Genomic DNA, 17,928 nt, shown 5'->3' with positions numbered 1-17,928 from the left:
TCTAGCTCAAAAACAGTAGCATTTGTGCCAGGCATGCATCAGTCATAACAGGTGTGTATACTTATGCCCCACAATAGCCTAGAAATGGCATACAGAAAGCGTAGAGCTAGTGTAATGATGTGGCTTGATTGTGTTAGTAGTTAATGGTAAAGTCGCATTACCCTATTTGAAAAAATTATAATAATATAATGAAGTCCTCAGAACGTCCCTCTGATGTGTAAAGGGAAGAAGCAGCGGGGAGCTGGCAATCGTAGTCAGCAATCCGGGTCTAGTTCACAAACAGGCAAAGCGGTACAGAGGAAGTCCAATAATGTAGTCGACAGTCCGAGTTCAGATTCCAGAGGGAGGAATATTGTCAAGGAAATACCAGAAGTCATAGTCAGAACACAAGCCGGGATCATACACAGGGAATCAGCCAGGTCACCAGAGGATAGGATAGATGCACTTGTATCCAGGCGCTAAGGAGGAAACCTTGAGGTGTTTAAATAAGAAGCAATTTGAAATCCTCCTCCCAGCGGTCAAATGGAAGCTGCTCGACAAGAGAACAGCCAGCTCAAGCAGAAGAATGATAAGTAATTGTGACAGCTGTCTATATTGTAGCAAGAAAAGGATGGCAATAGAAAAATCAATCAGATGGCTCCACACTGGAGAAAAATACTAGCTAGTGCCACAAATGTCAATGATCTTGGTGCAGTGAATCGTGTCTGGATGAATAACCATAAGTTCAATTAATCTATATAACTTTTGGTGTAATGTTCGTATAGAACATATAAACGTATGCTCAGACTCCAATAATTGTATCTTCCAAAAAAATGTTATTACCTCCATCTGTATCTTTACATTACCTGTGCTGCTCATTACTTCCCAGCAATTACCTGTGCAGCTCATCGCTACTCAGCATTACCTGTGCAGCTCATCGCTAATCAGCAATACCTGTGCTGCTCACCGCTTCTCAGCAATTCCCTGTGCAGCTCATCGCTTCTCAGCATTTACCTGTGCAGCTCATTGCTTCCCAGCATTATGGCTGCAGAGCATCACTCATCATTGGTCCTGTTCCAGGGTTATAACACCCGTGTGGCTCTCAGTGTTTTGCTCTCTGCAGCTCATCGCTTCACCGCCTTATTGGCTCAGCTTATCTCACAGTCAAGACCTGTGGCTTCACTGCAGAGCATCGCTCATCATCTGTCCTGTTCCAGAGTTATACACCTGTGTGGACCTCAGTGCTCCAGCTCTCTGCAGTTCATCGCTTCACTACAACTTCTATTCTGCCTAACAGCTACTTGGTGGTTCTGCGCATTATCTGCTCTGCACCCCCTAGAGGACAGCAACCTGCGTTTGAGAGCAGCTAAGACCATATTACCTTGCGGGAATCCCTGGTGTATACCTCTCCTCCGTTAGACTCCGCACCTCTCTGGGGGTAAGCTGTCACTCTATCAGAGATTAAGACCATTCCCATTATCTGGCTTTCGTGACACTGTGTGTGTATGTGCTGAAAGAGCAGTCCAGGGAATATGTAACCGTCTGCAGCCTGCTCCTGCAGACTAGCTGGGTTTTTACCCATTTGCCTATAGAAGAGGTCTACAAGGATGCAAAATCCATTAGAAAATGGTCTAACATAGGGAAAGTGATTATCCATGTAAGATTTTACAGAGGAATGTGTCAAAAACTGTTGACAGATACATTCCATTGATAAAGTTAAGAATTGAATGGTTTACCAATTTATTGCACATTTCTAGAGCTATTGAGGTGCCGATAATTGAATAAGTATGATTCTTTCTCTCCAATTTCCGTTTTTACCTATTTAGAATGTTCTAAAGTAGTACTTTTTTATAGCTGAAATTTATTTTAGTCCCCTCAACCGATCTGTGTATCAATCTTATGTTGTGAGACTTATTCATATAATCTAAAAGTAGCCTGAAAAGTTCACAGAAAAATGATGTTTCTCAACACCAGGAACAAGCATTACTTTCCATGTAAATGTATCCATTTTACTCTCAGAGAAATGATTTTCTCTGGGGAAAATACTCTACAAGGGGAACGTGATTCAGTTTGTTTTTTACATTGCACTCTTTCACAAGCGAGCCTTATAAATAGCATTTGAAAGATAAAGGCTTCTACCAGTGAAATCAAACAAATACTTCACACAAAACTTTATAAATATGCCCCTTAGTATTGGTGTGCTTTAGACTACTACTGTAGCTTTTTCACAATATGAACTATAAATTGTTTTAGTAATAAAGTATATTGTCCTATGCTTTTTTCTAAACATCACATGTTATCAGTCCCAAGTGAGCATGAGGAATCACCAGAGATCTTTTTTCATACAGGTATATTAACTGTCATATTGTATAATTTAATATCCATAGTATATTTTATTTTTACTGGAAAACAAAGCAACTCAAAGGGAATAAATTATCAAAGCAATTCGGAAAAGCTCAAGTGGAAAATTGATCTCCATCTAGTAGATCGTTCAAAAGAAAATAATTTAACATGTCGACCACGGCTAAAATGAATCAAGACCTGTTCCTCTAGGGTAAACCCTTTTCTGCCAAAGTGCAGACTGGAGAATCTTATCAATTCTACTTCAAAACGTGCCTTAAATGTAGTCCACAACTGCAGAATACAGGATGTTTAGATGATGGTAACATCTCAAGGACATTTGGTCTACCATCTCTGCTCTACAAAATTAGCCTTTCAATTCAAAAGAGGATAAAGACATTAGCTCCCAAGTCCACCCAAAGTTTCCTGTGATGACCAATCTTCATTATGAACATCATTTATTGGTCTCCACCTGGCTGTCCTGCAGGGGCGGGCTGGCCCAGGGGGTAGGGGGGTAACGCATCAGATGCGGCCGTGTCAGCGCTCAGGCGGCCGCATCACGTAACAGGGGATGCGGCCTCGTCATCAATGACGCGGCTGCATCCCCTGTCATATGATGCGGCCGCCTGTGTGCCCCCCAGCCATCCCTCTCCCAGCCCGCGCCTGCTGTCCTGTAATAGATTTATATGAGAGACCTCCATACCAGACTCATCTCAATACCTGTGCATATTTTACAGATCTATCTGAATCTGAATTGAAAAATCCCTCCATTAAGTGACTGCAGAACAGCGACGGGAATAACAATGGAGAGCACATTAAAATATTTGTTATTGTTAAACTGCATTTACTCCTCAAATCCAGGACATGTTAACCATGTATATATTTTACAAAGCCAACTTGGTCACGGTGAACCAGTTTGGGTATAATAAGTCCATGGCACTTTCTTATTTTTTTAAATGTCACTAAAGTCTGTTTTAAGGATGATGGTATTGCTAGAGTATAGTCAGTCCCTGACAATAGGTTCTGAAGACAGAAAGGAAAGCAAAGTTAATACAAGGATGAACAAGTGCACTAGGCATCTCTTGTATTAAGAATGCTTTCCAATTGGCAAAAAACTTGGTGAATAACTAACACCTACTGGATAATCAGGAAAATCACAGAGCATGAGATGCAAATAAACAGCAAGCATTAACGTATGTCACATAAAAGGAGTTTACGGCCCTTTGCACACTCATTGTTCCTAGGGGAAAATGTCAATTGATGGTCTCTTGTGTGCCCACTGCCTTTGCTACGTAACTGTGTGCAGCATTGCCTGCTTGAATTATATTTTCACTTTCTATTTACACATTTAACACACTAACTACAACACACTGACTACTACAAAACACAATTGCTTTCTGTACTGTACTTTGTGTCATTACCTATCTAGGTGTATACATGCTCAGGCAACTAATTGTGATATCAACCAATGTATTTGTTGAAAAGATTGTGCAAAATACTTTTCTCTGTGGTTTTCAGCTACCTACTTATCTAGGTGGATAAACACAAAGACAATTCATTGAGTTATCAACTGGTGAAGTTGTTTAAATGCTACAAGCGGAAAATTAGATTTTTTTTTTTTTACTACATCTAAAAGGGAGTCTTTGCTTACATGTTGCCAGGGAAACAGTTACACAAGCTCTTCAATCATTCAAACAGCCGAAAATGAGATGTACCAGAGAACAAAATGCGTCAGTGGTAAAGAACATAATAATGAAATCCAGCAAACTGCACTAAAACCTCCCTCCCAGGGATAGAAATAATCTAGTGACAAACCTAAAAAAGTTTTTTTTTTTAAATGAACCAGAAGCCCTGCTCCTTTCAAAAAGTAGTAGAAGCACAGCTGCATTGGCCTGTAGTCCTTTTAACTCAGATTTCCACTACAGTCTTTAAATAATCAGACACATAGATCAAATTTCTAGTTATATCTGAGTGACTAGACAAGATCTTGATTGATAATTACTTTGAATAATAATCATGTCACATATAACACAGGATATTGTTGAAAAATACTTTCAAATACAAATACAGAAAACCAGCAACAAATATGAGTGTAAAAGCTGAATTACTTACATTTTAAGGTCATGATATATATGAATATATATATATATATATATATATATATATATATATATATATATATATATATATATATACTGTCTGCTCAGATTCAGCCAAATTCAGCAAAGTTGATTTAACGGTTCTTCGCAGTACAGATGAACAATGACCCAAAACATACTGCAAAAGCATCCCAATGTCTTTAAAGCCATTGCCCCTTTAAATTTACCATGCAATGTCCCTGGATATCACTGTTTCGCAAAAATCGCTATTTGACACATTTACCCCCCGGAGTTTTTCAACACAAAGAAGTGGAGTATTCTGCAATGGCCGAGTCAATCACCCGACCTCCACCCGATCGAGCGTGCATTTCACTTGCGGAAGACAAAACTAAAGGCTGAAAGACCCACGAAGAATCAACAATTGAAGACAGCTGCAGTAAGCCACTTCTCACAAACAGTATATGATGAACATTTATTCCTCACAAGATAGAATACCTCTCTCAAGTGCAGGTATATAGGATGTGCTCAACTCAAAATATGGACGAAGTTGTGTGCTTATCGCATGCAACAAACTTACACTTATATGTGACACAAACGGTCTTACATCCATATCAACATTAGATATTATACCACCCAACATGACCTGACCACTGGACATGATCATAATACAATTCTATTACACTGTATACAGACATATGACACTACACCCCCAACATGACCTGACCACTGGACATGAACATAATACAATTCTATTACACTGTATACAGACATATGACACTGCACCTCCAACATGACCTGATCACTGGACATGATCATAATACAATTATATTACACTCTATACAGACATAGGACACTGCACCCCCAACATGACCTGACCACTGGACATGATCATAATACAATTCTATTACACTGTATACAGACATAGGACACTACACCTCCAACATGACCTGACCACTGGACATGATCATAATACAATTCTATTACACTATATACAGACATAGGACACTACACCCCCAACATGACCTGACCACTGGGTATGATCATAATACAATTCTATTACACTATATACAGACATAGGACACTACACCCCCAACATGACCTGACCACTGGACATGATCATAATACAATTATATTACACCCTATACAGACATAGGACACTACACCCCCAACATGACCTGACCACTGGACATGATCATAATAAAATTCTATTACACTGTATACAGACATAGGACACTACACCTCCAACATGACCTGACCACTGGACATGATCATAATACAATTCTATTACACTATATACAGACATAGGACACTACACCCCCAACATGACCTGACCACTGGGTATGATCATAATACAATTCTATTACACTATATACAGACATAGGACACTACACCCCCAACATGACCTGACCACTGGACATGATCATAATACAATTATATTACACCCTATACAGACATAGGACACTACACCCCCAACATGACCTGACCACTGGACATGATCATAATAAAATTCTATTACACTGTATACAGACATAGGACACTACGCCCACAACATGACCTGACCACTGGACATGATCATAATACAATTCTATTACACTGTATACAGACATATGACACTACACCCCCAACATGACCTGACCACTGGACATGATCATAATACAATTCTATTACACTGTATACAGACATATGACACTGCACCTCCAACATGACCTGATCACTGGACATGATCATAATACAATTATATTACACTCTATACAGACATAGGACACTGCACCCCCAACATGACCTGACCACTGGACATGATCATAATACAATTCTATTACACTGTATACAGACATAGGACACTACACCTCCAACATGACCTGACTACTGTTACGAGCCACGGCAGTGCCCAGCCGCCGCGACTCACTCACCCGCGTCCCGGCCGTCGCCATGGCGACCGGGACGTCATTTCCGGCCATAACCCGGCCGTTGCCGGGGCAACCAGCAGACGCTTCAGAGCTGCGTCCCGGCAATAGGAGGAAGCCGGGCGCAGCGATTCTACAGCCTGTGGGCTAATTAATAGGGGCAGATCATAGGAGGCAATTACAGGCATTAGCTTGCAACTGTGCAGGCCAGGGGCAAGCCCTGATTGGCTCTATTAGTGACTGCTATATTAACCTGCAGGAGTGTGTTCAACCTGTGATTGGTTCAACTGGGTATTTAAGGCAATGAGGTCTGCTGCCTCATTGCCGGTTATAGCTTCTGTGCTCCAGTCTGCTGACCTGCTTGTTCCAGTTCCTGTATCCTGTATCTACGTTTGACTTCCCGTGTATGACCCTTGGCTTCGTATTGAACTTCGCTTGTGTTTCCTGTGACCCTGATCCTTGGCTTGTTTACCCGTTCTACTACTTTGCCTGTGACCTCTGACCTCAGCTTGTTCATCATTACTGTTACCTGCTGCCGGCCTTTGACCTCTGCGTGGACCTGACTCTTCTTGCCTGGGTTCTCCCCAGCCGGTACACACTTCACGACCCTCTGTCAGTCTGCAGCCCATTCTGTCCCCACCATCAGGGGCTCCAGTGAACACCTGACTGGCAGAGTAGACTCCGGGTTGTGTTGTGCCGGCTGGAGGGGTTCCTAACATTATAACCGGCCCACTCACGGAGACAAGATTAGGATGGATGCAAGTGGATCCACACCGTCTCCGGCACAAACCCTAGCAGGCCATGTTGAGTCTTTGTATCAGATGATGCAGGGATTGGCTGAGCGTATGTCTGTTCAAGAAGAAGCCACAAAAGCTTCACAATCTCCTCCAGATCCCATCTGTGAGCCCAAAATGAATTTACCGGATCGGTTCTCCGGAAATAGAACCTTGTTTCGGAACTTCAGGGAGAGCTGCAAGCTCTATTTTCGGATGAGACCCCGCTCCTCCGGTTCAGAGCAGCAACGAGTTGGGATTATTATTTCCCTTCTACAGGGTGACCCCCAGTCTTGGGCGTTTTCTTTGCCACAGACCAGTCCGGCCATGCAGTCCGTAGACTCCTTCTTTGAGGCATTGGGTTTACTGTACGATGACCCGGATCGAGTGGCCTCCGCGGAAGCTCACCTACGGTCCTTGAAACAAGGCAGACGGTCGGCAGAAGAATACTGCGCGGAATTCCGTAGATGGTCACCTGACAGTGGATGGAACGACCCTGCCTTACGTAGTCAGTTCCGTGTCGGCCTATCTGAACAGATTAAAGATTCGCTAGTGCAATACCCGTCTCCTAGCTCTCTGGAGGATCTGATGCACCTCTCCATTAAAATTGACAGGAGATATAAAGAGCGGAAAACTGAAAAGGAAACGTCATCACCTCCATCCGCCTTCGTTCCTATCTCCCAGGATGGTGAGGAACCAATGCAATTGGGAGCATACCGTCTTTCCTCTGAGGAGAGAGACAGGAGACGGTCACAAGGCTTATGTTTATATTGTGGCGCAAGAGGCCACTTCTCCCGTTCTTGCCCAAACAAGTCGGGAAACGAGCATGCCTAAGGAACGAGGGGAGAGTTCACTTAGGTCTACAAATTGTCTCCCAGAAAAATGCACTATTGGTCCCTGCACAGCTCACGTTCAGTGCTCGTTCTACGAAACTATCAGCCTTCATTGACAGTGGAGCTGCTGGCAACTTCCTTGACATCGAGTTTGCCCGCTCTGCTGGGATTCCGCGGATTAAACTCCAATCTGCCATTACGGTATGTGGCTTAGATGGTAGTCCGTTGCCAGGAGGCAAGATTACTTGGGAGACCCCACCACTACAGTTGAACGTTGGCGCTCTCCATTCGGAATCCATAGTCTTACGTCTTATCGAATGTCCATCGGTTCCTTTAATTCTGGGCCACCCTTGGCTATCCTGCCATAACCCCGTCATGGATTGGGCAAAAGGAGAAATTGTCCAGTGGAGCCCCCATTGTACACAGTCTTGCTTGACACTACCTCTACGTATTATTCAGTCTATTCCGGAGCAGCTCCCTTCTCAGTATCATGACTACTGGGATGTTTTCTCCAAAAAGGCTGCTGACACACTACCACCGCACCGCAATTTCGACTGTGCCATTGAGCTCATTCCGGGCTCTAAATTACCCAAGGGACGCTTGTATCCTCTCTCCGGTCCAGAGACCAAATCCATGCAGGAGTATATTGACGAAAACTTGGAGAAGGGCTTCATCAGGCCATCCAAGTCCCCAGTAGGAGCAGGGTGTTTCTTTGTACCCAAGAAGGACGGTGGACTCCGACCCTGTATCGACTATCGAGGGCTGAACCTTATTACGGTTAAGAACACCTACCCCCTTCCCCTCATCTCCGTTCTTTTTGATCAATTAAGAGGAGCCACTATCTTCACAAAAATTGATCTTCGTGGAGCCTATAATCTCATACGTATTAGAGCAGGTGATGAGTGGAAGACGGCGTTCAACACGCTCTCGGGCCATTACGAATACCTGGTCATGCCGTTTGGCCTGAGTAATGCTCCTGCCGTATTTCAGGATTTGATTAATGAGGTGTTACGTGAGTTCCTGGGACACTTTGTTGTTGTTTACCTTGATGACATCCTCATATATTCAAAATCGTTGTCTGCGCACCAGGGTCATGTCAGACAAATCCTACAGAAATTACGGGAACATCACCTCTACGCGAAACTCGAGAAATGCGAGTTCGAGGTCCAGAAGGTATCCTTCCTCGGTTATCTAATCTCCTCAGAAGGTTTCTCCATGGACCCAACCAAGGTCCAAGCAATTCTGGATTGGATTCAACCGAATAACCTCAAGGCGGTCCAGAGATTCCTGGGATTCGCCAATTACTACAGGAGGTTTATTGGCGGCTTTGCTGATATCGTGGCTCCTATTGTCACCTTGACCCGCAAAGGAGGTGATCCAACTGTTTGGTCACAACAGGCAATAAATGCATTCAAAACCCTGAAGAAAGCTTTTGTGTCTGCTCAGGTTCTCAGACATCCGGATCCTAGGGTACCGTTTGTTCTTGAGGTAGATGCTTCTGACGTCGGTGCTGGGGCTGTCTTGTCACAAAAGGACCCCCAGACCCACCGCTTACATCCATGTGCCTTTTTTTCCCGTCAGTTCTCATCAGCGGAAACCAACTATGACGTGGGAAACCGAGAATTGCTGGCAATTAAATGGGCCTTTGAGGAATGGCGACACTGGTTGGAAGGCGCTGCACACCAGATCTCCGTTATAACGGATCATAAGAACTTACAGTATATACAGTCAGCCAAACGTCTGAACCCCCGACAGGCTCGGTGGTCGCTGTTCTTCACTCGGTTCAACTTTATTATCACCTATCGTCCTGGTTCCAAAAATATTCAAGCGGACGCCCTGTCTAGAAGTTTCCTGGCACATCATGCTCCGGTCACCTGCTCAGAGCCTATTGTTCCTGTGTCTATGATTCATGCCGGATTAACTCAAGATTTGAGCTGTACCTTTGTCACTCATCCACGAAAACCTCTCCGTTCTTTTGCAATTATGGTTTCCACCCCAGATCTAACTCTTTGTATTCACTCCAGTCCGTTGGTATCCAGGAGATCCGTTCCACTGCCAGGGATCTCAGAGTTGTCTGGAAGAAAGTACATTCATCTTTAAAACAAGCCTCACTTATTGCAAAAAAAAATTCGGACCGACACCGTACCCCCTGCTCCCTTAAGGTTGGCCAGAAAGTCTGGCTGTCTACAAAAAATATCAGGCTCAGACAACCTTGCAAGAAATTGGGCCCTAAGTTCATCGGGCCGTTTCTTATCATCAAGCAAGTGAACTCCGTCGCATTTAGGTTAAAAATTTCAGGCTCGTTAAGAATTCCAAACACCTTTCATTGTTCTCTATTGAAGCCAGTGCTTTATTCTGGTCAAGCCCAGTCTTCAAGTGTGCCTGGGAGAGGTTCCAGTGGGCCACAAAAATTCGTGATTCAAAAGGTCCTTGATTCTAAAAATGTTCAAGGACAGGTGCATTTCCTTATACAATGGAGGAATCGCGGATTAGAAGAGCGATCTTGGGTTCCGCGGAGACAACTCCATGCCCCAAAGAAACTGAAGGAGTTCTTCAAAAAATTCCCTAGGAAACCAGGATGTCGGGGTCCCTCGACCCCTTCTCAAGGGGGGGGTACTGTTACGAGCCGCGGCAGTGCCCAGCCGCCGCGACTCACTCACCCGCGTCCCGGCCGTCGCCATGGCGACCGGGATGTCATTTCCGGCCATAACCCGGCCGTTGCCAGGGCAACCAGCAGACGCTTCAGAGCTGCGTCCCGGCAATAGGAGGAAGCCGGGCGCAGCGATTCTACAGCCTGTGGGCTAATTAATAGGGGCAGATCATAGGAGGCAATTACAGGCATTAGCCTGCAACTGTGCAGGCCAGGGGCAAGCCCTGATTGGCTCTATTAGTGACTGCTATATTAACCTGCAGGAGTGTGTTCAACCTGTGATTGGTTCAACTGGGTATTTAAGGCAATGAGGTCTGCTGCCTCATTGCCGGTTATAGCTTCTGTGCTCCAGTCTGCTGACCTGCTTGTTCCAGTTCCTGTATCCTGTATCTACGTTTGACTTCCCGTGTATGACCCTTGGCTTCGTATTGGACTTCGCTTGTGTTTCCTGTGACCCTGATCCTTGGCTTGTTTACCCGTTCTACTACTTTGCCTGTGACCTCTGACCTCAGCTTGTTCATCATTACTGTTACCTGCTGCCGGCCTTTGACCTCTGCGTGGACCTGACTCTTCTTGCCTGGGTTCTCCCCAGCCGGTACACACTTCACGACCCTCTGTCAGTCTGCAGCCCAGTCTGTCCCCACCATCAGGGGCTCCAGTGAACACCTGACTGGCAGAGTAGACTCCGGGTTGTGTTGTGCCGGCTGGAGGGGTTCCTAACAACTACTGGACATGATCATAATACAATTCTATTACACTATATACAGACATAGGACACTACACCCCCAACATGACCTGACCACTGGGTATGATCATAATACAATTCTATTACACTATATACAGACATAGGACACTACACCCCCAACATGACCTGACCACTGGACATGATCATAATACAATTATATTACACCCTATACAGACATAGGACACTACACCCCCAACATGACCTGACCACTGGACATGATCATAATAAAATTCTATTACACTGTATACAGACATAGGACACTACACCTCCAACATGACCTGACCACTGGACATGATCATAATACAATTCTATTACACTATATACAGACATAGGACACTACACCCCCAACATGACCTGACCACTGGGTATGATCATAATACAATTCTATTACACTATATACAGACATAGGACACTACACCCCCAACATGACCTGACCACTGGACATGATCATAATACAATTATATTACACCCTATACAGACATAGGACACTACACCCCCAACATGACCTGACCACTGGACATGATCATAATAAAATTCTATTACACTGTATACAGACATAGGACACTACGCCCACAACATGACCTGACCACTGGACATGATCATAATACAATTCTATTACACTGTATACAGACATAGGACACTACGCCCCCAACATGACCTGACCACTGGACATGATCATAATACAATTCTATTACACTGTATACAGACATAGGACACTACACCTCCAACATGACCTGACCACTGGACATGATCATAATACAATTCTATTACACTATATACAGACATAGGACACTACACCCCCAACATGACCTGACCACTGGGTATGATCATAATACAATTCTATTACACTATATACAGACATAGGACACTACACCCCCAACATGACCTGACCACTGGACATGATCATAATACAATTATATTACACCCTATACAGACATAGGACACTACACCCCCAACATGACCTGACCACTGGACATGATCATAATAAAATTCTATTACACTGTATACAGACATAGGACACTACGCCCACAACATGACCTGACCACTGGACATGATCATAATACAATTCTATTACACTGTATACAGACATAGGACACTACGCCCCCAACATGACCTGACCACTGGACATGATCATAATACAATTCTATTACACTGTATACAGACATAGGACACTACACCTCCAACATGACCTGACCACTGGACATGATCATAATACAATTCTATTACACTATATACAGACATAGGACACTACACCCCCAACATGACCTGACCACTGGGTATGATCATAATACAATTCTATTACACTATATACAGACATAGGACACTACACCCCCAACATGACCTGACCACTGGACATGATCATAATACAATACTATTACACTATATACAGACATAGGACACTACACCCCCAACATGACCTGACCACTGGACATGATCATAATACAATTCTATTACACTGTATACAGACATAGGACACTACACCTCCAACATGACCTGACCACTGGACATGATCATAATACAATTCTATTACACTATATACAGACATAGGACACTACACCCCCAACATGACCTGACCACTGGGTATGATCATAGTACAATTCTATTACACTATATACAGACATAGGACACTACACCCCCAACATGACCTGACCACTGGACATGATCATAATACAATTATATTACACCCTATACAGACATAGGACACTACACCCCCAACATGACCTGACCACTGGACATGATCATAATACAATTCTATTACACTGTATACAGACATAGGACACTACGCCCACAACATGACCTGACCACTGGACATGATCATAATACAATTCTATTACACTGTATACAGACATATGACACTACACCCCCAACATGACCTGACCACTGGACATGATCATAATACAATTCTATTACACTGTATACAGACATATGACACTACGCCCACAACATGACCTGATCACTGGACATGATCATAATACAATTCTATTACACTATATACAGACATAGGACACTACACCCCCAACATGACCTGACCACTGGACATGATCATAATACAATTCTATTACACTGTATACAGACATATGACACTACACCTCCAACATGACCTGACCACTGGACATGATCATAATACAATTCTATTACACTGTATACAGACATAGGACACTACACCCCCAACATGACCTGACCACTGGGTATGATCATAATACAATTCTATTACACTATATACAGACATAGGACACTACACCCCCAACATGACCTGACCACTGGACATGATCATAATACAATTATATTACACCCTATACAGACATAGGACACTACACCCCCAACATGACCTGACCACTGGACATGATCATAATACAATTCTATTACACTGTATACAGACATAGGACACTACGCCCACAACATGACCTGACCACTGGACATGATCATAATACAATTCTATTACACTGTATACAGACATATGACACTACACCCCCAACATGACCTGACCACTGGACATGATCATAATACAATTCTATTACACTGTATACAGACATATGACACTACGCCCACAACATGACCTGATCACTGGACATGATCATAATACAATTCTATTACACTATATACAGACATAGGACACTACACCCCCAACATGACCTGACCACTGGACATGATCATAATACAATTCTATTACACTGTATACAGACATATGACACTACACCTCCAACATGACCTGACCACTGGACATGATCATAATACAATTCTATTACACTGTATACAGACATATGACACTACGCCCACAACATGACCTGACCACTGAACATGATCATAATAAAATAAAAATACCAGTGGTCAGAATTATAATTTTTTTTTTTTTATTTGCACTTGTGTTATTAATTCTAATAGTTAATATAGTATACATCATTTTAGCTACACATGTTTTAGGGTCATACATTGTAGGGTGCTGTAGTTTATTATGTTTATTGATCTAACGTGGTCAATGTTTTGTTATTTTTCACAGTACTGAAAAAGCACAAAGTGGGGTCTGTATCACTAATTAGTTGACAGTGTTTTCTGTAGTCCATTTCAAACCACTTCAGTGGATGGTAAAATTTCACCAATACTTCAGCTGTCTACACTCACTTCAAATAGATAATAATGAAAGAGGCTGTTTGGGCAGTAGGGGCCCAGTACCTACAAAAATGACTGGTGTAAAACAGAGGACAAATAAAATCATATATTTATGTGATTTGATAAATGCAGCAGAGTAAGAGATAGCCCTACGATTAGGGGGTTACCGTTTCCTTGGGTGTAATTGTGCAGCCACTGTACTCTGCATCTCTGTGTGAGCCCTGACTACTGTACAATGACAGACAGAAAACATTAACACTAAGCTTTCCTTAGAGGACACTGTCCTGTAATGTAAACAAGGCATGGTGTACGTTTATATTCCACCCAATGCTCCGCCATGTGCTTATCTATTCAGCCCTGGAATGAAAGATCCCCATTTTAAAATCTGTTCACTGCATAATAAATGGTACCTAGCTGAGGACTGACTGACAATGAGAAAAGTCATGTGACGGAGCCGGAAATACGCATCCAAAAGTTAGGAGGCCTGGACAAATATTTACCGATCCTCGTTTTGTAAGGAAAAAAAAAAAAAAAGAGCACCAAGTGTGCTTAAGAATATTAGAGGCGGTTTCCAACCATGTGTATACCCACTGTGTACTAGCAGTGCTCACTACGTTTACCCAGCGTGCTCCAGTAGCACCCTCTACATATACTCTATGCAGCTGCTGGCATTTTATACAACACTTTCAGCAGCTACCTACTAGGTAGATCTCAATGGCTGTGACTTCTGAAACACAAACACCTTGTTCAGAGACTCACAATGGAGCGAGGACACACGCCTCCTGCGTGAACAGCATTTGCCCAGCTCTGTGTTAACATAATAGTGTATTATGTTGTATGAATAAAAAAATGCTTAGCATGTGTACATATAATGTATTATGGATATTAGAATTCAACTTACCCACATAACGGTTTGAGGGGTACATGCTATATATCCTGAATATCTGTTTTTCCCTATACTGGTCAAATGACCAAACTAAGCATCATACAGCAGAAAGTATGGGGATCATTCATTAACACAAAAAGGAACGTAAGGTGCATTTTTTTAAAAAAATACACATACATCAGGTATATGTACATACATCAAGTACAAAGAGGGGATGTGAAGATGCATAAAATACATTTTTACAGTTGTTCCTGATGGCAGACACATGTTCTAGCTTTATACACAGCCGTCATCACTAGTAATCAGCACTTACACCAGACCTGTACATTTGAGATGCCTAAATCTTGAATGGGACGCTGCTATGTACACTTCAGCTTGGCACGCCCTTACTGTACATTGACTACATACATATGCCCAGTCCCCTCCCTGTTCCGCCCATGAAATCGTAGGCTGTAGTAAGGGTCTGTTGCGCTAGAAGAGGAATTGGGTGTTTCTGCGTTCTCTGGCATACGCTCCAATTCTGGGCATGTGCAACATATCGGCATTCACGCCCAATTCCTCTTCTAGCGCAACAGACCCTTACTACAGCCTACGATTTCATGGGCGGAACATTGCAATGTTATATGGGACCATGGTCCCCCTCTGTGATACTAGTAGGTTCATATATTTTCCTCCTATCTATCGGTCTGTCTATCTTTAAAACTGAAAGACATCCATTAAACATACACAATGACAGCATATTTAGTGTGTAATTGATGCTAAAACACAATTCTCACTCTCCTAATATAGCTGATTTTTGACAGAATTGCTTTGTGAGGTTTACATCTTTATGACATCAAATGCTTCACATGAAAAATGCAGTTCATTGTCAAAAATCAGCTATATTAGGAGAGTGAGAATTGTGTTTTAGCATCAATTACACACTAAATATGCTGTCATTGTGTATGTTTAATGGATGTCTTTCAGTTTTAAAGATAGACAGACCGATAGATAGATAGATAGAAAGATAGAAAGATAGATAGATAGAAAGATAGATAGATAGATAGATAGACAGACAGACAGACTGATTTCAACTGGAAGCAGTGCTTACATATTGCTTAATTTTTGGTGGTTATTAAATAGTATGGGTAGGCAAGAAAAGTGCATATATCTTTTATTAGCATAAACTTACCCAAATGCGCTCTTGCATATTTAAGGCATTCAAAGTAATAATATTTCACAGCATTAATACAGTTATGTACTAGACTGGACAATGGTAAGCAGAGCCAGTACTTATATCAACAATGGCCTTATCTGTGTGAAGTTTGTATGTTCTCCCTGTGTTTGCGTGGGTTTCCTCCGGGTGCTGTGGTTTCCTCCCACACTCCAAAAAACATACTGTTAGGTTAATTGGCTGCTATCAAAATTGACCCTAGTCTCTCCCTCTCTGTCTGTGTGTGAGTGTGTGTCTATATTAGGGAATTTAGACTGTAAGCTCCAATAGGGTAGGGACTGATGTGAATGGGTTCTCTGTACAGCGCTGCGCTATTAGTGACACTATATAAATAAATGATAATGAGGATGATGATGATATGTGTTTACTATGCCTATACACATAGCCAGCTTTCACACTTGATTGGCAGATTAATGCATCATTATTGCTAAGTTTGATAACAGTTGTCTAATACAGTGACACTGGTAGAGAAAACCACTATAGACATTCACATAAGCAGCTCTCATCATCATCATTTATGGCATAAGACTTCTTTAATTATACTAAGTTTTTGAGCAGGTCTGCATTATACTTAATTATATAAGGGAGATGTACTTTTAGTAAAAAGTAGCTCTCCAATTTCAAAAGTACATCAACGTAGTATTAATACTTAGATTTAAAGATTTTCTGGGATAAGTGAAATACATTCCCAGCAGCCATCTCCCTTTGCCTCTATCTTATTGCATATTTTGTCCTAATGTGCTTTCATATTTACATGTCACCATGTTTCCATTGGCTAGTACCTTAAAGTCAGATGTCTGTCAAGCAAACTGACCAGTGACAGAATTGCTTTGTGAGGTTTACATCTTTATGACATCAAATGCTTCACATGAAAAATGCAGTTCATTGTCAAAAATCAGCTATATTAGGAGAGTGAGAATTGTGTTTTAGCATCAATTACACACTAAATATTAGAGATGGTCACTGACCCCCGTGTTTTGGTTTTGGATTCGGTTTTGGATCTGGATTACCGTCGTGTTTTGGTTTTGGTTTTGGTTTTGCAAAACGGCCATTGCGTGTTTTGGTTTTGGTTTTGGTTTTGTTTGGTTTTGTTTTGCTATTTTGTTGGAAAATACATGTTTTTGTGCCTAAAATAACCCAATTTAGTGCTCCAACTGTTTTAGAGATAAGTAATCTAATTGTTGAGGTAATAAATCATCCAAAAAAACTGTTTAATTCTTCGTTGGTAGGCCTTCATTTATTCTACACACAAAACAGATTGTCTTCCTCTCCATCTATGCATATTGGCAATGCAGCCATCGTCTTTGAATGTATATTACACCCTACACTTATAGTTAAATATGGAAAGAAATGGAAAAAGACAGTTTGCTTTCTGTCTCTATAGGCCCCCCTCCACTT

Source organism: Mixophyes fleayi, unplaced genomic scaffold, assembly GCF_038048845.1.
Source record: "Mixophyes fleayi isolate aMixFle1 unplaced genomic scaffold, aMixFle1.hap1 Scaffold_32, whole genome shotgun sequence".
NCBI classification, from domain to species: domain Eukaryota; kingdom Metazoa; phylum Chordata; class Amphibia; order Anura; family Limnodynastidae; genus Mixophyes; species Mixophyes fleayi.
This window is presented reverse-complemented; position numbering follows the sequence as displayed.